Here is a 23,286-nt window from a genome sequence, read left to right on the forward strand (position 1 = left end):
TTTTGTATCCGAGTGGCCAGAATTTTATTGAGGATTTTTGCATCTAGGTTCATTAGAGATATTGGTCTGTAGTTTTCTTTCTTTGAAGTGTCTTTGTCTGGTTTAGGTATCAGGGTGATGTTGGCCTCGTAGAATGAATTTGGAAGTTCTCCCTCTTTTTCTATTTCCCGAAGTAGCTTGAAAAGTATTGGTATTAGTTCTTCTTTAAAGTTTTGTAAAACTCTGCTGTATACCCATCCGGTCCTGGGCTTTTCTTAGTTGGTAGTCTTTTGATGGTTTCTTCTATTTCCTCAATTGATATTGGTCTGTTTAGGTTGTCTATATCCTCCTGACTCAATCTGGGCAGATCATATGACTTAAGAAATTTATCTATGCCTTCACTATCTTCTAATTTATTGGAGTATAAGGATTCAAAATAATTTTTGATTATCTTCTGTATTTCTGAAGTGTCTGTTGTGATATTGCCTCTTTCATCCCGTATGTTAGTAATTTGAGTTCTCTCTCTTCTTCTCTTCGCTAGCATGGCTAAGGGTCTGTCGATTTTGTTTATTTTTTCAAAGAACCAACTTTTAGTTTTGTCAATTTTTTCAATTGTTTCTTTTGTTTCGATTTCATTAATTTCAGCTCTGATTTTAATTATTTCTTGCCTTCTACTTCTTTTGCTGTTGTTTTGCTCTTCTTTTTCTAGGATTTTGAGATGAAGTATGAGATCATTTATTTGTTGGTTTTTTCTTTTTTTAAGGAATGAACTCCAAGCAATGAATTTTCCTCTTAGAACTGCTTTCAATGTGTCCCATAGATTCCGATATGTTGTGTCTGTGTTTTCATTTATCTCTAAGAATTTTTTAATTTCTTCCTTGATGTCTTCTATAACCCATTGATCATTCAGTAACCTATTGTTCATTCTCCAAGTGATGTATTCTTTTCCCTTCCTTCTTTTATCGTTGATTTTCAGTTCCATTCCATTATGATCAGATAGGATGCATGGTATTATCTCTACTCCTTTATATTGTCTAAGAGTTTCCCTGTGACATAATATATGATCTATTTTTGAGAAGGATCCATGTGCTGCTGAGAAAAAAAGTGTAACTGCTTGATGTTGGGTGGTATATTCTATATATGTCAATTAAGTCTAGGTTATTAATTGTGTTATTGAGTTCTATAGTTTCCTTATTCAACTTTTGTTTGGAAGATCTGTCCAGTGGTGAGAGAGGTGTGTTGAAGTCTCCCATGATTATGGTATGGTGGTCTGTTAGACTCTTGAACTTGAGAAGAGTTTGTTTGACGAACATAGCTGCACCATTGTTTGGGGCATAAATATTTATGATTGTTATGTCTTGTTGGTGTATGGTTCCCTTAAGCAGTATGTAGTGTCCCTCTTTATCCCTTTTGATTAACTTAGGCTTGAAATCTATTTTATTTGATATGAGTATGGACACTCCTGCTTGTTTCCGAAGTCCATATGAGTGATATGATTTTTCCCAACCTTTCACTTTCAGCCTATGTTTGTCTTTTCCTATCAAATGCATCTCCTGTAGGCAGCATATTGTTGGGTCTTGTTTTGTGATCCATTCTACTAGCCTGTGTCTCTTAATTGGTGAGTTTAAGCCATTAACATTTAGGGTTATTATTGAGATATGGGTTGTTCTTCCAGCCATATTTGTTTATTTCTGTTACTAAACATGGTTTGTTTTCCTCTTTGATTATTTCCCCCCCTTTACTGTCCTACCTCCCACTGTTGGTTTTCATTGTTATTTTCCATTTCCTCTTCCTGTAATGTTTTGCTGAGGATGTTTTGAAGAGATGGTTTTCTAGCTGCGAATTCTTTAAACTTTTGTTTATCGTGGAAGGTTTTAATTTCATCTTCCATCCTGAAGCTTAATTTCGCTGGATACACAATTCTTGGTTGGAACCCATTTTCTTTCAGTGTTTGAAATATGTTATTCCAGGATCTTCTAGCTTTCAGAGTCTGTGTTGAAAGATCAGCTGTTATCCTGATTGGCTTACCCCTAAATGTAATCTGCTTCCTTTCTCTTGTAGCTTTTAAAATTCTCTCCTTATTCTGTATGTTGGGCATCTTCATTATAATGTGTCTAGGTGTGGATCTCTTATGATTTTGCACATTCGGCGTCCTGTAGGCTTCTAGGATTTGGGATTCTGTCTCATTCTTCAAGTCTGGGAAGTTTTCTCGTATTATTTCATTGAATAGACTGCTCATTCCTTTGGTTTGGAGTTCTGTACCTTCCTGTATCCCAATGACTCTTAAGTTTGGTCTCTTAATGTTATCCCATATTTCTTGGATGTTCTGCTCATGGTATCTTAACAGTCTTGCTGAGCTGTCTATGTTCTTTTCCAGTTGAAATACTTTGTCTTCATTGTCTGATGTTCTATCTTCTAAGTGTTCTACTCTGCTGGTAGTATTCTCCATTGAGTTTTTAAGTTGGTTTATTGCTTCCTGCATTTCTAGGATTTCTGTTTGTTTGTTTGTTTTTTATAACCTCTATCTCCCTGTATAGTTGATCCTTTGCTTCCTGGATTTGTTTGCGTAATTCCTTGTCGAAGTGATCTTTCATTGTCTGATTTTGCTGTTTAATGTCTTCCTTGATACTCCAGATCGTCTGAAGCATGTATATGCTGAATTCTTTATCTGACATTCCATCTGCTGCAGCTGTTACCTCTTCTAAAGTTGCGTTGACCTGCATTGCTTGTGGTCCTTTCTTTCCTTGTCTTTTCATACTACTTGCATATCTTTCCTGCAGGCCCGGGCGGCGGCTCTGCTCTCTCATTATTCCAATTGGGGTGTCGTGGCTACCACGCCGGCAGGTCACTGGGCCTGTTCTGGGCGCTGGCGGCGGCTCCGTTCTGCCCCTACTCCAATTGGGGTGACGAGTGTACCACGCCGGCAGGCCACCGGGCCTGATCCGCCGGTCGGTTGCAGGTTTGCCTACCCTGCAGGCACGCGTGGCGGCTCTACTCTGCCCCTACTCCAAATGGGGTGACGTGTCTGTCGTACCGGCAGGCCACTGGGCCTGTCCCGCTGGTCGGTCGCAGATCTGCCCACCTTTTGGGCACGGGTGGAGGCTCTGCTCTGCCCCTATTCCAATTGGGGTGTCGTGACTACCCCGCCTGCAGGACGCTGGGCCTGTTCCTGGCACGGGTGGTGACTCTGCTCTGCCCCTACTCCAATTAGGGTGGTGTGTGTACCACGCCGGCAGGCTCCTGGGCCTGATCCGCCGGTCTGTCGCATGTCTGCCTACCTTGGAGGCGTGGGCGGCGTATCTGCCCTGCCCCTCCTACCACGCCTGCGGACCCCTGGGCCTGATCTGCAGGTTGGTCACAGGTCTGCTCACCCTGCGGGCACGGGTGGCGGTTCCGCTCCGCCCCCACTCCAATTGGGGTCACGTGGCCACCACACCGGCAGGGCCTGATCCGGGCGTGGGAGAAGGATCTGCTCTGCCCCTACTCCAGTTGGGGTGACTTGTGTACCACACTGGCAGGCCACTGGGCCTGACCCGCCAGGCTGTCACAGGTCTGTTTACCTTGCAAGTGCGAATGGCAGCTCTGCCCTGCCCCTCCTACCACGCCCATGTACCACTGGGTCGCGGGTCTGCCCACCTTGCGGGTGCGGGTGGCGGCTCCACTCCGCCCCCTCTCCAATTGGGGTCACGCGGTCACCACGCTGGCGAGCCGCTGGGCCTGCTCCGGGCGCTGGCGGCGGCCCGGCTCCTCCCCTCTGGCTCGACGACAAATTGAGGAGACTCGGGTGTCTGTGCCTCACCCCCCCTACCAGGAGACCAACTGTTTCTGTCGCCGCTGGTATTGATGAAGTTCTCTCCTCCGCCGCTTTCTGATGACATCAGATCTCTGCCATGTTGGTATCCTATGCGAATGGCAGCATTTCGTTCCCCTTGCCGGGCAACCAAAGCAACGGGTGAGTGCTGACCGGCCCTCAGCAGGACCTGGACCGAGAAGCAGTTTCCGTGGGCTCCTAGCCCTGGGCCAGGGAAGTTCCGGGAGCCGGAACTCGGCCGCTCCGTGCTCGGTGTAAGCTCCTATAAGGGTAGGCTCCAAGAAGCAGTCCCTGCGGGCTCCGGACAATCAAACAGAGTGAGAGCAATGAGGCTTGGACAGGCAGACAATACACATAAATTCTTTAACTTTGCAAAGGCATTGTCATGAAGATAGAGGAGTTTTAGGTACTTTAATCCACTCCAAAATTTCGTATCTGGTAGATTCTTGATCTGATTTCCATGAAGGTCAAGTTTCATTAATTTTATACAATTTTGAAGTGGATGAATATCGGGTCAACTGGGCCTTAAGAACTTATGAGCTGGGGAAAAGTGGCCCAGATCCTGCACAGTCCAACAAATTGCTAGCCGGCCATCTGCTACAGAGCTGATTGTTTCATTTTTCTTAATAAAACCTATTAATGCACCTAGTTTTTACTTTTGATAAAGTTAAAATCATTGTTTGTCTGTATATTATGCTGTTATTACTTTATCTAAGTTAAATTGTTAACCAAAATCATAATGGTTCTTTTCTGTAGCACTTTCATGGTTAAAGAAGCTATTTAATTTGGATCTGTGATTCATTTTTGTTCTATTTTTGTGTTGTATAAGGTAAAAGTCTAAGTAAATTGTGTTTTGTAAATAAAAGTCTAAGTAATTTGTCTAGACACTCTAACCTTTTACTGTTGGGGATTTTTGGCACCATTGCTGAAAATTGGTCACAAATACACAAATATTTTTCTAAACTCTCAATTTAGTTTCATTGACCTATATGCCTATCCCTAAGTTGATATCCTATGGTTCTCCTTTTTGTTTTACATAGCGTGCTTTGAAACCAAATAAAGTAAGTCCTCCGTCTTTGTTGTTCTTTTTCAAAATTATTTTGGCTATTCTGTACCCTTAGAATTTCCATATAAATTGAAATATTTGCCAATTTCTACAGAAGAAGAAGAGAGGAGGAGGAGGAGGAGGAGGAGGAGGAGGAGAAAAAAATGACCTGCTAGGAAGTTAATATATCTTACACTGAATCTATAGTGTACTGATGTACTGATCTTTAGAAAGGGGAAATAAAACTGTGGAAAAATTTAACATTTTAAAACCTTATTAAAATTGTAAAAAATAAATCTTTGTGAATTTAAAGAAAATTTTAATTATGATCAGATTAAAAATATTCAATTACTGTATTATCTTATTTTGTGAGAATTTCAGAGTTTAAGTATTCATTTATACATCTATCTTTATATGGAAATAGAACATAATGTCAATCAAAGGTCACTGGTCTGAATTGTTGTAACCTGGATTCCACTACTCTTCTTACACACCTTTGACCAGACAATTAACTTTTTGGGGCCTTAGTTTTATTGTCCAAAACAAAACCTCTCCTGTTTTATATTTTGTATAACTTCTTTTGAGTTTTACTTAAGACTGTAATGAAACATTTTCAGCTGAATAACATCTTTTTGCGTAATTAAAGAAATCATTAACATTTTGTGAGTTTAGCTGCATTTACTGTGGAAAGAATTAATTGCTTCATCAAGAGTCAAATATATTTCTGAAAATAAAAAAAATGAAGAAGCAGCAGCTTTGATTTGTTCTTTCTTAAAACAATACCTATGTTTCCATTTTATGCATGACTTAAATATTCCAGTTATAATCTATTTTGAATGAGTATCTACCTCTAATCACTTTTGCTAATTTGAAAAAAAAACAGCATTTAATTAACATCTAAATTTAATTTAGCTCTGTGCCACAGCATTAGCACACTGACAAGAACATGCTAATTTATTAACTTTCATAACTTTCTAATGTACTTACAAAACCATGATATAATATTATATAAAAATCGAGAGGCCAGGTGTTGAAAAGTTTGAATTTATGTGTTTGTAGTTAGATTGATGACTTCAGATAAGTAATTCAGCTTCCTGGAAAGTTGGCCTTTTTATATGTATTCTAATCGGGTTATCTCAGCTGTATACATGCACTGAGATTGCTATAACAAGAAAATTAATGCCATTTGAAAGCAATTTAAAAATTTATGAGAGTATTGTACCATTTTTAGTCAAATTACTTAGAAAAATTTATTTCAATATTAATAACTTTGATCCTCAGCTTCCTAATTGGAGGACAGTAGTAATAGAAATTACTGCAGAGTCTGATCCATGCAAAGTGTTTAGCAAAGGATCTAGTAGTGTTGCTAACGCACAATAAATATTAGCTCTTCTACTAAAAATAATGATAATGAAATACAACTAGTGATAAAATAATTGGAAATAACACTGAACAGCATGAGAGAATGTTCACATTTTAGTTTAGGTTCCCCTAATACTAGCTTATAGATTTGAAGCAAATGATTTAATCTTTCTAGGCCTGAGTATAATGAGATGAAAATCAAGGATAATAAACAAAATGATCTCAAATATTCCTTCTATCTCTGAAATTCAATGAAGATGTTATTATTATAAGGACTTAATGAATCAATATCGATTTTATTCTAATAAACACAGCCTTTTTTCTGTTTTTACATCATTGCCACTTAATTATATATAAATAAGCACAGTATTCTTCTCTGCTTCCAAAAAGAAAAATAGCATTAATCTATGGAATTATATTTAAAGCCATATCATCACTTTTGATTGTTTTTTTCTTCTGAATGTATTTTAGAAATATATAGAACCTTGTTACAATTATATGATATGTCACATTGGCATCTTAATAATATAAACAGTTCAATTGGAAAAACACCTAAACTCTCCATTCTTAAAGGTGTCAAATCATGTAAAACATTCAAATAAAGCTTCAGCGTTGAACAATGCCTTCATTCTCACATATGAATAAATTTATATGCAAAGATATTTAACATTTTTACTAAATGTTTCCTTATTTTAGAAGCAAAAGTGAAATACAAATCATTGATTGCTTACAAGGCCTAGTCTGCAAATTGGAAAGACTATATAATACTAGGTAATAGTGTCTACCTACTATGACAGATGCAATGAACCAAATAATTACAGTATCACTCTGTGTGGGAGCAATGAAGCACACTGTCACATACAGACCTACAGTAAAGGTAGAACTTGTAATATTTCTTATTTATTCCTTAAAAAAAAAGTAAAGACAGGTGTCATTGGCAGCTTAAAACAACATTCATGCCTGTGCAACTGCACTCTAATCACAGTTAACAAATGACAAAAGCAGTCATTACCTGGATTTTTTCATTTGATGGCTTTGTACCTTCTGGGGACAGGAGATAAATGAAGGAAAACTGACACCTTCAGATGTTGTCTTGATTAGTGTTGACATTTTTCCTTGGGGCTTGACAGCTGCTAATGAATTTAATTTAAACATGAAACAGAGGATCAAAAATATCTTTGAAACAAAATTTAACGTTGATCATAAGCAATAACATAAAGTAAATCTAATTTGCAAGATCCTAAATCATCATGATAAGCTCCCTCATGTGATTTTACTCTTTATTTTTTAAATATAATTTATGCTCAAATTCAGAGATCATAGAAAGTACATTAACTCAAATAGAAGCATTTGCTATACAAATAAGTTTTGTCCAATGCATATCTGATTTATTTGTGAATACAAATCTAAAGGTATTGAGTGTGACATGAGATAGTTTGTATGCAAGTTGTTTTCATTTGTAAATCATCTTTAAAGTTGATACTGTAATGTGCTTTTTTTTTAAAAAAAAAAAAGACATCATGCTTTATGGGAAAGATTCTTGGATTATTTTCCATTTTTGCCTCTAATTATCTTGTCTTTTGAAGAATGTGAGACCCGCATATGCCTTTGTTTTCTAACACAGAAATACCTGAATTTCTGGTTTCTTTCATGGGATGAAAATGAGATACATTGAAGCACTGACATAATTCAGGGTGAATGCTATTAATAAATAACAAGTGCATATATACCAGATTACAATTTGAAAAGCATGTTTCTCAACTAGACAGGAACCCAACAGACAAGTTGAAACATTCTCAGAAAGTGTAAGACAGGGTCATCAGCTGTGAGGGTGAAGGAAGAGCATGGAAAACTACTGAAGCAGATGGGTAGAGATGGGACTTAAAAAGGCTGAATGATGAGCAGAAGTGCTGCTGTTTGAAATAAAGAAATTCAAATTAGCAAGCAGCTGGAGAATAAGTGGGCAAGACAGAAAGCAGGAGAGGTGAGGGAGTTCTGGATTCCCCATAATTTATATTCAACTCTCACTCTTCTCCATGCCCAGACACTTGTGGGATTTAGTGTGAGTGACTGATCAGAGTAGAAAAATGATCTGTTTTTCTCATATGGGGCTATTAACATGAATCCTTGTTGCTTTTCCTTGCCCAAAATGAACTTAGGTGACAAAATAGACTTGAAAGATAATTCTGCACTAATTTCAAACTATACTGTTACAATCCTTTCTTAGTATTAATATTACTAAGAAATGTGGCATCAACTAATATGAATGGAACATGTGGCATCAACTAATACGAATGGAAGAGAGGAAGTCACATTTAAGAAGAATTAATCAGTCAGCACAAGCAGAATGGGACATATTCTAGGAAGATGTGGTTGCTACAGGAAAAAAAAGGGTCTACATGTATCACTTCAGGGTGACTACTGAGAGGCTAGGGTTTTTAATTCAGAAAGAAAGGAAAAAGCTGTGGTGGAAAGCTATGCTATTTAGGAGAAAGCAATATTGGGCCTTTCAGAAGAAACTGCAGATGAGATTTTGTTTTCATAGGCCTTTTGACAACTTTGAGTGTACTCTTCCTTGTTTCTCTGGATAATAACAGTATTTATCATGGTAGAAAAAACAAATTAGTGTTGTAGTTAGAAACGTAAAACCAAATTCCAGGCTTCTGTTATTCTTGTTGCTCTTCTTATTTTAATTACATTCTAACATTATCCCAAGTACTGTACTAAGACTATGTAGTTCACTTCATTTAATCTTCACAACTATCCTATTTGGTGAGTATTATTTGAATACTTAACCTCAGCTTTTCTTAAACAATTCAGTAATAAATAATGAAACTTAAGTTTGACCTTAGTCATAATTGCTCCAGAATTAAATGTTCTTATGCACTGCAATATACTGGGTATTTTGCTATAATTTGCAATGCTTTTGTTGCTAGCATATTTTGCACTTTTAAATGGAATTGACATAAAATCAGAACAGAGATTGTTCATGCATTATTCAGCTATTGTAATTTATTCAATTTGAAATTCAGAACCTTGGCTGTAACTGTCCAGGGGTGCATTGCATCCAAACAACTGAAGTTAGAAATTATTGATAGGACAATTTTTTTTTGTGAGAGTTTATCAATAAAAGCCAAAAGGATTAATTTAAAGTATCAAAAATCATTTATTTGCATAAACTGCATTTAATTTACAGGACAGTTAGTGTTTATGTGTGTGTGTGTGTGTGTGCGCGCACGCGCAAGAGTTATCAATGCCTGATCCTATTTTGTTCTAACTCTAATAGTTCTATATTCAACAGGAAAGAATTGGTGAAAATCTTAGCCATGTAACATAAATGAAATATCTCTTCTTGCATTCCTGTCTATAGTTTCTCTTCATTTGTAGTGTACCATAGCATTATCCATTCATCTCATTCTATGACCTATATTAGTTTATGTGGTAGTTATTAAAGCTGCAGAGAAAAATCTTTTCTTCTCTACCTTTAAGATTTGTGACAGATAGGGTCATACTTTGTGGCATCCTTGATTGGATAGGGACATGTAACTGATACAGGCTTGTGAAATTTTAGTAAAAATGACATAATGGATATATCATTTCCAAGTGAAGCTATAAGAACTATCTCCTGATTTGCCATACTCTTCTCCAGCCACTGTTCCAAAGAATAGCTTCTCACCTGGGGAGGACAATGACACCATGCTAAAAATGCACCAAATGAAGATGGTTGTGGGGTGAGAAATCATGGTATAAACTAGAAATAATTTTGTTTTGTTTTGTTTTGAGCATCTCAAATGTAGAGACTGCTGTTACCATAGTATTACTTAGCCTATACTATCTGACATGTTCCATAATATACACTAACTCACATCAGATTTTTTTTTTTGAAACATAAATATCAGGGACTCTCAGTTTCTTCAGAATTCATTGTTTCAATATTTTAAGTACTCTGTAGACTTCCGTAATGACACCATTCTTCCTGTTCCATAGATCCTAATTGGGAAAGTCTAATAAGATTCATCATTGCATTTCAAACTGTCCCCAGAAGATTACTAAATTATCCAGGAATGACTATCTGATCTCTTGTAGTGGTAGACAGGTACTTATAAAATTTTTTAGATTCTACTTCTGTTAATTAAAAGGATTTAAAATAATTTTCTCTATGACAGAAAACTGTACAATAAAGTCTAGGTGTCCTTTAAGATATGAATATTGTACTTCACAAAAGAAGTTCAGGAACTTGTATAGAGTAAACAAAGTACCGATATTTTTAATGTTTATAATGTGACCATGAAAATGTGATATCTGTATTTCCAAAGGGGTCAGGTGGAAAACTTTGTTTCTCTCCCACCCTCCCCCTTTCAATTCCTCCCCTCTTCCTTCTCCTTTTCTTCTGCCTCTCCCATGCTCCACCTTCCTTTCCTACCCTCTTCCCACTTCTCTTCTCTCTGTCTCTGTCTCTTTCTCCTCCCTTTTTCATTCCTCCCTCCTTGCCATCCCCCTTCCCTTTTTAGCTTTAATAGATACTTCTTTGTATTCTTCATGTAACACTCTAGCAATATTCTGTCTGGCCATAACTGCTTGAGGAATTTTCACTTGATGCTCTCATTTTGCTTGGCCATTTCGGGCACAGGCAAGTAGGCTGCATTGTAATTGCAATTGGGCCTCTCCTTTCCCTAGACATACTTTGTATGCTTGAAGCAGCACCTTGTGCTTCATTTTGCCTGCACTAGCTGTTAGTGGATATTCTTTTGATGTTTCTCCAATTCTGTTATTAGTTTTTTGAGAAGGAGTTGAACAGTCCACTTTGATAGTTTTAAAATTGTGTCTTACATTTTCAGATTAAGTATTATATTAGTAAGGTGCTTTATGCCTACAGGTGTAAACATGGAATAATTGTATTAATTGGGATAACTATTACAATAAATAGATCCCCATGTCTAGTGATTTAATTCAATGGAAGGTGCAATCTCTCTCAAGCAGCAATCCCATATTAGTCTTCTGGTGGTCTGAGGAAGTGGGTGTCCTCTTTCATGCTGACAGTTTTTTTAGTCTTCCATACTTGATTTCCAAGCTTTATTGAGTATACACATATAGAAGATAGAAAGGGAAAGAACATGAATAATTGCATAGGGGAGGTCTTTGGAACTAGACCCTAAATATATTGTATCATTGTGATGCAAAGTCAGGAACTCAGTCACATGACCGTAACTAATTGCAATGAAGACCAGGAAATGTGACCCATCAAGAAGAGGAAGTTAGCCAACCTTGGCTTTGCATTTAAGTACTTAGGATTTGATTATTCCTGTGTTTCATCAAATGTAGAATTTACATTTTTAACCATCTTCAGAATCAAGATTGATGATGTTATAGACTTTCATATGGTTTAATTAGAACCATCTTTTGTTTTGTTAATAGTACATCAAAACATAATGGGTTTTTCAATATATAATGTCATATTTTCAAAAAAATAGTAATATCTAAGTAACTTTAAAAGAAAATTAAGTTTTTAAATGATAGCAACAAACAAAAACCCTCAAGCAGTTATAGCCAGAGAGAATATTTGTTAGAGTGTGACCTGAATAATTACAGAGAAGTATCTATTGAAGCTAGAAATGAAAGTAGGGAGGAATGGGGGAAGGGGAGACACAGTAAGAGTTTTTAAATTGAATTTTAAAATATTTTATATGTAATGAGCTGCTGCTAAGTCTAACAATAAAAAATATTAATCATGATAATTGGATAATATGGGTTGCTTGCTTTTACTACCGTTTCTCAGAGCACCTAATGACTAACAATTGGTTCTAAAAAGCTATAAGTTAATTTCACTGAAAATCTGAAGTGGGAAAAATATTACTGAGGAATTATAAGAAATCATGTTATCATATAAATCTGTAAAAGTGCTGTACTTTAAAATATATTTGATCTGTATTTATTGAAAAATAGTTTTATATTAGATATAAAGCAAGGGACATAATTAGAAAAGGAATAGTTGATTTTTTTTATGAGGATTCTTGTTATAAAGTGAAGTTGTACTAAAAACCTTATAATCCAAGTCAGATGACTTGGAAGAGTCTAAAACAGTGGAGAAGCTAAGTGGCTCCTTGTCCAAAATAATACCTTTTAGTCCATTTCTATTTTTAGTTTATGGTGTTTGTTTTCACCAATATATAACCAATCTTGAGAAAAAGAATTGTAAAAAATCCAAATATGATAGTAGGAATGTTTATTGACATTAAATATATTGTAATAATCAGTAATAAAGAGACATTTTAATTAGGTAGAAAAATAATATTCTACCTTATTTCTTTAGAAGTTTTTCCTAACTTCCAGCATCATGAATATATTTGTTAGGTGAAATCTTCAAAGTTTTCATTCTTGAAATCATGAAGAAAAAAAAAAATTCCATTTTTACTAATGTTTAGAAATTTTTCTTCTCCAGTGTTCTTCATGAAATACATTCTTCTATCCTTGCTCACCACATTTTATGTAATCTATTCTTCTTTATGTATAAATATGTAAAAGAATCTAAACAGTATTATTTATCTGATAGTTTTATGCATTAAAATGAGTGCTAAGTTTGGATATCATTGAAAATATAAATGTTTTACTTCTTTATTCAGTTTACCCATGAAAAGGGCCATCATAAGTTGAAATAAATCTGGACAATTAAATTTATAGAAAAATTGATCTCTGTTCTGTGTTGTCTCCCCCTTGGTTATATATAAAAATATCTTTTTTGCAAAACATTTTTTATGTGAGCAGTTACTACAAAATGTACTCATCTTGAATAAATTTATCTACAAAAATATAAACAGCTGCAAAATTAGATGATAACTTAGTTTGCGTATTTTAAAAACTATTTTAATGTGAATAAAATTTGGATTTTTCTCTAACATTCATTCATCAAAGAAATGGATGACTGAATATAAAATAGTTTCCTTTTTTTCTTGTTTGTAGTCCAGATTCCAGAACCTACTTATTTACAGAGGCTCTTTCTGTATAAACCAGAGGCTAAATGCCACCCTCTGAGTGCTAACCTAGAGCTAGCTCCCGGACAAATCCCTAACTTAGCACTTTTCATTACTGAAATTTTTTGTTTTGTTGTCAGTCTCCCTCCCTAGACTCTGAATTTGTTCAAAGTGTTTCTGATGCTTGGTATAAAATAGTCACTCAAATGTTTATTGAACTGAATATAAGATAAGTGAGTAGAATGGTAATTAGAACATTGAATGAGCTGTTTGGGGACACATCACAAGCTTTTGTTTATGGGTGACAACTTCTGTTTTAGAAACTGAGCAAAATCTGGTGTGTTAAGTATGCTGTACATAGATTGATTTCAGTCAGCACATAATTCTTCATGTTGCAGGAAACAGAAATATTTTATACTTCAAAATATCTTCCACTAACAAGGTTCTTATTTTTTCTACTAGTGTATTAATATTAGAAAGCTCCAGAGCTGAAATAAGATTCAGGGAATTGAAGTTCCACTCTTGAAAGATATTGAAAGGGTTAGTCAGCTTATTTGCAGCCATACCAGGCAAAATTAAATCTCTGATCTAGTCTTTACACACATTATGACACCACAGCAATAGCCGATGTTCTTACCATGAATCTTAAAATAACATATTTAAGATATAATATGGAAGCACTGACAAAAATTTAAATATTATAAGCATCTCTCAAGAGCAATACTAATAATGTTAATATGAGCTCAAATTTATGAAATCTAAGTCTGATTTCTCAAGGAGTTATTTCCAATGTCTTCCAAAACGTATAACTTAAACATGTGTAAAATATCATTTATGTGTACTTTAAATAGTTTCTTAAGTAGTTGATAAAGATTGCAAATTCTTTTGAGCCATCTGTTTTCAAGGTCAGGGTTAGCATTGTAAAAAGAAGTAGGATGTAAAATTATACTTAAGATTAACTGCATTCAAAAGTGTCTTTAAATTTTTGTAATACAACTGGGCATAAATTTTCATATTTTCCTAGATAAGAGCAACCAATAATATAATTACTAAATTAAAAAGTACATATTAAAAAATAATCTCATTTGTTCTCAATTTGAGCAATTTCATTAAGGGCAATACTGCCAAAACTTTTATTGGTGATAATAAAATATTTAACATATCTGTCTTCCATATGTTCAGTGGAAATTGTTAGTTGAAGGCAGAATAACAAATATAAAAATCCTTCAAGACTTAACAATAAATATATAGGTTAATCTTCCATGATATAAGTATTCTTACTGGGGTTTGGAGGACTTGAAAAACAAGTGTAATTTCATATATAGGATTTTTTTTTTTAGCTACTCAGGTTGGATTCCCCATGTGTGTTTTGGCACTCTTTGCCGGAAGTCATGTCACAGATTTCAGTTCCAGCTCATCTCCACTTATTATCACCAGACTTGTCAACCGTACGAAATGACCCCCTCATGCGTACCATGTAACATAAGAGAGGAATGTATTAAAGAAACTCAAAACTACCACCTCAAAGAGCTGGTTTCAATTTCTACTCAATTCTTTCCTGCTACATCCTACATTAAACCTTTGAGGTTGTTGCCTTAACATTCAGTACATAGTTCATTTTTCTCTTTCATGGGTCATTTAGAAGGATGTGTTTTACTGTGGAGTAAGCCCTTTGTTCTTTGGTTGACTAGCTGTCATCACTTAACTCCTTTTATTCTGCTGTCTTTTATGAAAAAGGAAGCAGGCAGAGCTTTAAACATGAGTTAAATGCACACAGTAGTGTAATGGTTTGTGTATGAGGTATGTCCCCCAAAGCTCCTGTTCATGTAGGACTATTCAGAAGTAAAATGATTAAATTATAAGAGATATAACCTCAGTCCTTCCTAGGTTGAATGGACTGACTGGATAATAACTGTGGACATTTGGGGACATGGTTAGAAGATGTGGCTGACTGGGAGTATTCACTAGAGGAGTACATCTTTCATGCATCCTATATATATGGAGAGAGGGATAGGATGCATGAAAAAAATATATATCTTTCTCTCCCCGCACCCAAGCTCTCTTCTTGCTTCCTGACTTCACCATGAAATAAGCAGCTTTCCTCTGCTTGGCCATTTCTTCATGATGTACTGCCTCACCTTGGGCTCAGCGCATTAAAGTTGGTCATCTATGGACTGAGATCTCTGAAATTCCACATCTCAAGTAATCTTTTTCCTTCTCTAATACATTTTTTTTTGGTGTGTGTGTGTGTGTGTTTTGGTAACAGGTATGCAAAAGTTGGTTAAAACAGTAATTAGTACTGACAAGTGGGGACATTGTTATGACTAACCTGACCATGCACTTCAGAAGCCTTTGGAGCTGGTTGGTTAGCAGGAGGAGTTTTTTTTTTTTTTTTTTGAAGTTTAAAAGTATAAGCTGGAAAACATTTAGAATATTATAAATGGAACTTAATGCATGAGTCTGATGGAAGTGCAGAACACCAGAATACTGATAGGAATGCAGACTCTCTCTCTCTCTCTCTCTCTCTCTCTCTATATATATATATATATATATATATATATATACACTCATGCGGTTTCAAAGGGAAATGTGGGCTCTATTGGAAAGTGGACTAGAGATGACTAGTGTTATATTCTTGCAAAGAGCAAGCTATAATTTTTCTCTGTCCTGAGACTTTGATGAAGCTAAATTTAAAAATTATGGACTAATTAATCTGGCACAAGAAATTTCAAGGCAGAATATTATTCAAAGGCATGGAGATTTTTGGCAGCTTTTGGCAAGATTTACAGTGAAAACTGGGAGCAGAAAACAGAGCTGAAGGATTTTTTAAAACTTGCAGTTTGGCCAGAAAAGTGTAGGTGAAGCTAAGGCCAAGGAAATTGTGCTTGTTGATTACAGCCCTTAAATGGATGCTAACTACTTTGCACAGAGACAGTAGGAAAGATGCCTTGGAGGGTAATCTTAGGGATCTGCAAGACTACACCCATTTCTGGCTCAAGGATATAGGAGGAAAATTTTCTTTGAGAACAGATCATGGAGGTGCCCTGCTGGCACAGGGGTTCTACAAAGTTATTTTGCCATGCTGAGCCATTCAAGCACTCAGAGCCTTTTGCTATAGTGAATTCAGGGGACCTAGGTTTTCTGTGAGGTTACAGCAGACCTTGGAATCATCATTGTGGTAGTACTGGTTCTGTGGGAAGGCAGGATTCTTGAGTAAAGGGATGATAGAGGCTTCCACTGAGATTTCAAAGTAAGAACTGGAAAGCCAAACATGGTGCAGCAGGGTTACAATCCCTACAGGCTGCCTCTAGGAGGGTGATACAGGAAGCTGTTTAGGTGAAGCTGAAGCTGGAATGGAGACCTCAGGAACTAAGAAATGCTAGTAATGTGGATTTCTGTGAAGTAAAGCTGCTGAAAGAGACAGGCTAAAATAGAGCCATGTTTGCTGCAAGTGAGACCAAAAGGGTGGTGAAGGGAAAGCATGGATTGAGAGATGGGTAAGCAAGAAATGAAAGACAGAGACCAAGCAGAGATCCACAAGAGAGTTTATTTGTCAAAGCTGACAAATAAAGGCCATCTCTCTATAGGATAGAGAGGTAAACCAGGCTTAAGTTCTGGGACTTTTATGGGGGAGGCTCAGGAATTAGAGCCAGTGGGTCCTAATGTGGGCAGCTAGGGGTTGGGTTGGTATGAAGGAGTGGTGAGCCTTTCTCAGAAAGGCTCTTGGGTGGAAAGTGAAACTTTTTCCTTAAAGTGGGCTGTCACTTAAGATGGCCATCCAGATGCTAAGCAAGGACCTTATATTATGCCCCCCCCCTTTTTTATTGAGCCCCTTAGGGAACAGGGACTTAGGTCAACCTTCTATAACTGATTCCTGTTGGGAAGAGGTGGCATTTAAATCCTTCATTAGCAGTGTGGGATGTCGTTGGAATGATGAAGGAGGTTGAGTGGTGGTGGAATGCTGTTCCTGATGCCCCAATTTTTTGTGAGGGATTGGTATTAATCCTATAACAAAATATGGTTTATAGTTTGATTAGAGACCTTTTGGATTTGGTCTTGAACCAATCTAATGACACAGGGGGCAAGCATTAATAGAAGGTCTATGACAAGGAGAGGGACCAGGGAAGCAAGTGCCCACTGGAGAAGGGGATTGCTTAGCTGCCATCCTTCATTAGAGGAGATCTGTTGTTTCTGATGTTCAAGGTGTTGTTGGAGTTGTTTTCTCTTGTCCTTTACTATATAAGATTGACTGACATAAAAATAGCATTCCTCCTGTAGGTACAGACAAAGTATGCCTTTTTCAGTGGTAAAAAGATCAAGGGCCCTTTGATTCTGCAGAACCACAGCAGCTAAAGAATCCTGCTGGGATTGTATGGTTAGTATGGTTTAAGCAAGTTGCTGCAAGTATCCTAAAAATTGGAATGGTAATTCCTGGTTATGGTACCCCTGGGAGATGAGTACAGAATAAGGGAGAAGGGCAAAAATGAAAAATGGAAGGATGGTACTCATTGTTTTGCAGTGCCCTGTGGTCCTCAGAGACCAAAGGAAGATTGGGGATACTGGCCTTCGAGAAACACAGCTTGAGAGGGCCTGTGAGTGTCACTGTATAAAAGGGCGGAGAAAACCATTTTAAATGGGAATTATGAACCCAATATGGGATGCCCTCAAGGCGGGCTACTGAGGAAGTTGTAAGAAAGAACCAATAGGGTCCAATCCATTTTGCGGAGAGTTTAGAGGAGGAGAGGGGCCTGTTGGGGGCAAGGGGGGGTAAAAAGTACCAGGTCACCAGGAGACAGAGTGGGCATAGGGAAAGAGGCAGAACTAGGCTTTGCCAGAACAGCATTACTGTATTGTCAAAGAAGGCTTCTAATGTATGCAAGAAGGGACCAGAAAAGATGAGGAGCAAGAGGTAGTAAAGAATCAGAGGGTGGTGAGCTAAGCAGGGAGATAGGCTGAGGGGAGGTGTTGAGTGGCTTTTTTGGGAGGGCTTGTAACCTAAGAAGAGCCAAGGGAATGGAATGAGTTTAGTACAATCTAAATTTAACTCAAGAGATAGTTTAGTTAGAATGTTCTTTAAGATCTGGTTGGTATGTTCCACCTTGTCAGAGGACTGGGGATGGTAAGGGATATGAAAATGCCAGAAGATGTTAAGTACCTTAGCTACAGACCGTGAAACATGGGAAGTAAATTCAGAACCATTATCAGACTGGAGTGAGGAGCCGAGCCCGAATTGGGGAAAAATGTGTTCAACGAGAATGTTGGCCACCATGGGGGCACAATTATTGGTGGTAGGAAAAGCCTCAACCTATCTCCAGAAGTGTCAACAAGTACCAAGAGAAATTTTAACAGCTTGACTGGCAGCATATGAGTGAAATCCAGCTGCCAATCAGAACAAGGGAGATGTCATCTTGCCTGGTGTAAAGGGAAGGCAGGTGGGCAGAGACTGGAGGTAGGATTATTTTTTTGGCAGATTTCACAGGAGGCAGAGAGGGTAGAGAGTAATTGTAGGTCCTCTGGAGAAAGTTTAAGGTGGGAAGTGAGTAATTGTTTTAAAGATGTGGTGTTAGGGTAAAATAGATTGTGAAGGAAGGTAAGCATCTGTTGAGTGAAAGGTGGGGAAGAGTCTTTCGGGGGACTAGCAAGACAGAGGACCACAGGTGGAGTAGGCTGTCAGAGAGCTGTGGCCTTCGCCTCAGAGTCTGCCTTGTTGTTGCCAAGTGTCACAAAGGAGGTGTCTGTCTGATAGGATTTACAATGTGAGATTCCAATGGGAGTGGGAAGCTTTGAGGCCTAAAGGGGATTGGAGATAAAGGGGCCATTAGTAATCAAAGTTCCCTTGGTGGTAAGGAAGCCACACTCCTTCCAAATAGCAGAGTGGGAGAGGAGTATGTGGAAAGCATATTTAGAGTCAGTGTAGACATTGAGGCAGGCTCCTTAGCCAAGGCCTGTCTGAAGATATGAGGTCTGTCTCGGAACCCTTGGGGGAGAACTGTCCTTGTCAGCTGAGTGGAGTTATAAGACTCAGGGTCTGTCCATGTAAAGGCGAAAATGTCTTGAGAGTCAGAATGGAGAGGAAAAGAGAAGAAGGCATCTTTCAGTTCTAGTACTGAGAAGTAAGAGGTCCTGGAAGGAATAGTGGAGAGAAGGGTATTAGGATTGGTTACCATGAGATGGATTGAAACAACCACAGAGTTGATGGAAAGGAGGTCTTAGACCAACCGGTAGGAACCAGTAGCCTTCTTTACTGCCAAGATGGGGGTGTTATAAGGGGAATGAGTAGGTCTAAGAAATCCCTTTCACAAGAGGTAGAATGATAGGCTGTAAGCCTAGAGATTTTGTTGGGAGAACTGGTATTGCCATTGGGCCAGAAAATGGAGAGGGTCTTTGAGACAGATGTGAATGGGCTTGTGGTGTGAGGCAATGGAAGGACTTGAAACATCCTGGAAAGTAGGGTCCACCTTGGAAGATGGTAATGGGAAGGCACTGGCAGATGCAATAGGGGATGGTCCTAAGGTAAAGGTGAGGGTCAAGGAAGGGGTAGGCAAGTCTGGATGGAAGCATATATGAGGGGAGAAGGAAAGCATAGCCCCAACTTTGTGAGTTCCATAAAGGTAACAGGGCACTGTGGAATGACCAAAATGGAGTGAGTAAAGATTAGAGTCAAAAGTGCAAACAAGGCTAGGTATCTGTAAAAGTTGGTAAGGTTTACCCTCTACCCCGACAATAGAGGTCATAGAAGGAGTAATAGGCCTCCAGAACTCCTTGAGGGCTGAATATGTAACCCTGGTGTCTAGGAAGAAGGAAAGAGGCCTATTGAAATATGCAGAGTTACCCTGCGTTCCCTTGGAGTGATGGTAGTGGTCGGGTGATGGGGACCTGGGCCTTATCAGACCTCTGCAGCCAATCCTAAGAATTAGAAAGGGGAACCAGAAGGGCCAGATGGCCGGGGGCTGCTCTAGGCTTGGGGACAGTCAACAGCCCAGTGTCTCTTCTGATGGCATTTAGGACAAAGGCCCAGAGGCTTGCAAGGCTTAGGACATGTACAAGCCCAGTGACCCATCTACCACATTTCAAACAGGGTCTGGGTGGTCCTGAGGGACCCTTCCTCTGACCAGTATAACCAGGGACAGATACTAAGGATGGATGAACGGCTTGATTGTTCCAGGCCTTCTTGTCTCTCTTGTTATACACCTTAAAGGTCACATCCAGAATCTTAGCTTGGGGAGTTAGAGGCCCCCTCTTGAGGCACCTTAGTTTGGCCTTAATAATGGGTGGGCAGGGGAGGTCTGATGTACCTCATCGGCATAATTTCTGGCTTGTTCCCAAACTCACCTGTGCTCCTTGTGCAGGAGGGTGTTAGACAAGATCATATGGACATTGTAGAAGGTCAAATTATATGATTGAGTCAGATATTGAAACTCTTTGATATATGTGTTGGGACTTTTAAGTATAGGACCCAAGGTGCTTTTCTGTCTGTGAAATAATCTGACGAAGGGAAAGGCACATGAACCCAGATTACACCATCTACCCCAGCCACCTCACATAGAGGGCACAGAGATGCAGGTTGGGCAGCAGCAGCCTGTGAGCATGTAGGAGAGAAGGGTGAAGGGGCCAAGGGGACAGTTGCTGCGGCGGTTTCATCAAAAAGAATTGTGGCATGGCACGGGCTCATCCGCTGGGTCGAAGGAGAAGGAGTCCTGGGTAGGATCTTTTGTCTTTTTGGACGCAGGCATCAGAGAGGTGAGAGCTAAGAGGACTTGTGCAGGAGAGCAAGAGTTGCAGAGAGAGGGCTTAGAACATAGAGAGAAGGCCTGAAGTATGATCTCTCTTTCCATTTTTCCAAATGCTTACAAAAGTTGAAAAATGCCTGATAATATTCAGATCTAGAGTGCTGGTAAGCGACCATTTATAGTTGTTATCCAAAGGATATTGAGGCCAGATCTGATTGCATAAGCAGATAAGTTTTGGTGGGAGAGACCCTAGAAAGGGTCAGGGAAGAAGATATAGGCACTCTGCCGGGACTCCATAATAGGGGCAGAAGCCTGTAGAAGGGGCAGAAGCCCATTAAGATTAACCTAAGGCAAAGAGGTAGTCTGACCAGGAACAACTCCCAATCACCCTCAGTATTTTTTTCTCAAAACGCAGGACCCAAATAAAAGACCACCTACAGACTTGTTTGACAGTAGGGATCAGCCATAGCTGTGAAATCTATGGCTGGGGCTGCCCCTGACCACAGGGTAACCCTGGGAGTTCCAGACGATCAACATTCACTTCCTGGGACCCAGAGGTCATTTAGGTAGACCTGAGACAGGGGTCTTACCTGAAACGTCTGGTGGTGGGTGCAGAGAGGACATTCAGCAGAATGAAGGGCCTGGTCCCATGATGGAATTTGGATTGGGGCCCCTGGATGTTCAGTGACCCTTGAAGAGGGGAGCAGGCACACTAGGGAACCTGATCCCAGGTTTCCACACCAAAATGAAGGAAAGTGAGGAACGAGAGATAGGTAAGCAAAGAAATGAAAGACAGAGATCAGGCAATTATACATTTCATTTATTTCTGACAAATAAATGAAAGTTTATTTGTCAGAGCTGACAAATAAAGTCAATCTCTATTGGAGAGAGAGGCAAAACAGGCTTAAGTTCTGGGACTTTTATGGGGCAGGCTCAGGAATTAGAGCCTGAGTAGGGGTGTGTGTGGGGGGGTGGGGGGGGTTCCTAATGTGGGTGATTAAGGGTTGGATTGGCATTGAGGGAGTGGTGAGCCTTTCTCAGAAAGATCCTTGGGAAAGTGAAACTTTTTTCTGACTGTCACTTAAGATGGCTATCCAGATGCTCAGCAAGGACCATATAGGACTGCCCAAACTATGTGGACAGCACCTCTAGCAGTCATGTGTCCTAGATGCTATACCAGGGTTACAGGTAGTTACAGGAGCAGTTTTCCTTGCTGGGTTTCAGTCTTGCTTTGCCCCATCTCTCTTTTCTGTGCTCCTATTCCTCCCTTTTGGAATGAAAAAGTTTATTCTGTGCCACCGTATATTGCATATATGAAACTTGCTTTTGGTTTTACATGGGCTCACAGACAATCAAGAGTATGACTTGGGTCTTAGAGGAGGTTTTTGGTTTTGGACTTTTGGGTAACACTGGAACTCTTAAAAATATGGAAGTCTTGGAAATGGACAGGAGCTCTTTGGGGCCCAGGGGCAGAATGTGATGGTTTGGATATGAAGTGTATTCCAAAGCCTATTTTTAATGCTGGAACATTCAGGCATAAAGTAAGCTGTGACCTCAGTCCATCCTAGTTTGAATGAAATTACAAGGTGGTAATTGTAGGCAGACTGGAGGATATGGCTCACTGGGAGCATGCCCTGGAATAGTACATTTTCCCTTTGGGCTGCCTGCCTCTATCTGTCTGTCTCTCTCTCTCTGTCTCTCTCTCCCTGCCCACCCCGCTCCCCACCATCCTCTGGTCTGATTCCTGACCCTCCATGAGCCAAGCCTCTTTCCTCCACTGTGCCATTCCCCCATGATGTGTTTCTTTATCTTGGGCCCGGAGCAATGGACTGGCTGTCTATGGACTGAGCATTCTAAAACCTGAGAAGCAAATAAAATATTTCATTCTTTAAGTTGTTCTTGTTGCCTAACAAGAGATGCAAAAGCTGGACAAAAAAAAAAAGTAGTATGGTTTTATTCTTTTGTTTCTCTTATGCTTATTCTTATTTTGTTGTTTTATTTTTAGCTTAAAAATGCAAATTCAATGCAATATTCTAAAGTTTTACTCTTTCTTTTTCTTTGTGTTTCAGGCAAAAGTCTTTGTTTTATTTTGTTGAAACAAAACACACAACCCCCAAGATTAAGGAGACAGAGAAAAAACTCTACATTTGACAAGGCAATTGATCAGGCAGATGAAATCCTGAAGTTGCTTGATCCAATACCTTACTAAATGTGGTTTCCTTTCCCTCTCTTAAGTCCTGAAAGTTCTGTGGTTTGCTTGAAAAATTAAAAAAAAAAAGACTTTTGTTTAGCTGATCATTCCTTTTACCTTGAATACTCTTTTTACTTTTCTTGTAGCACTATATATCTTCTGATTTTGTCATAAACAAGCCACTTCTCAGTTTGTATTAC

This window comes from Marmota monax, unplaced genomic scaffold (genome assembly GCF_021218885.2).
Source record: "Marmota monax isolate L192 unplaced genomic scaffold, Marmota_monax_Labrador192_F-V1.1 WCK01_AAM20220418_F8-fsc00065, whole genome shotgun sequence".
Lineage (NCBI taxonomy): Eukaryota > Metazoa > Chordata > Mammalia > Rodentia > Sciuridae > Marmota > Marmota monax.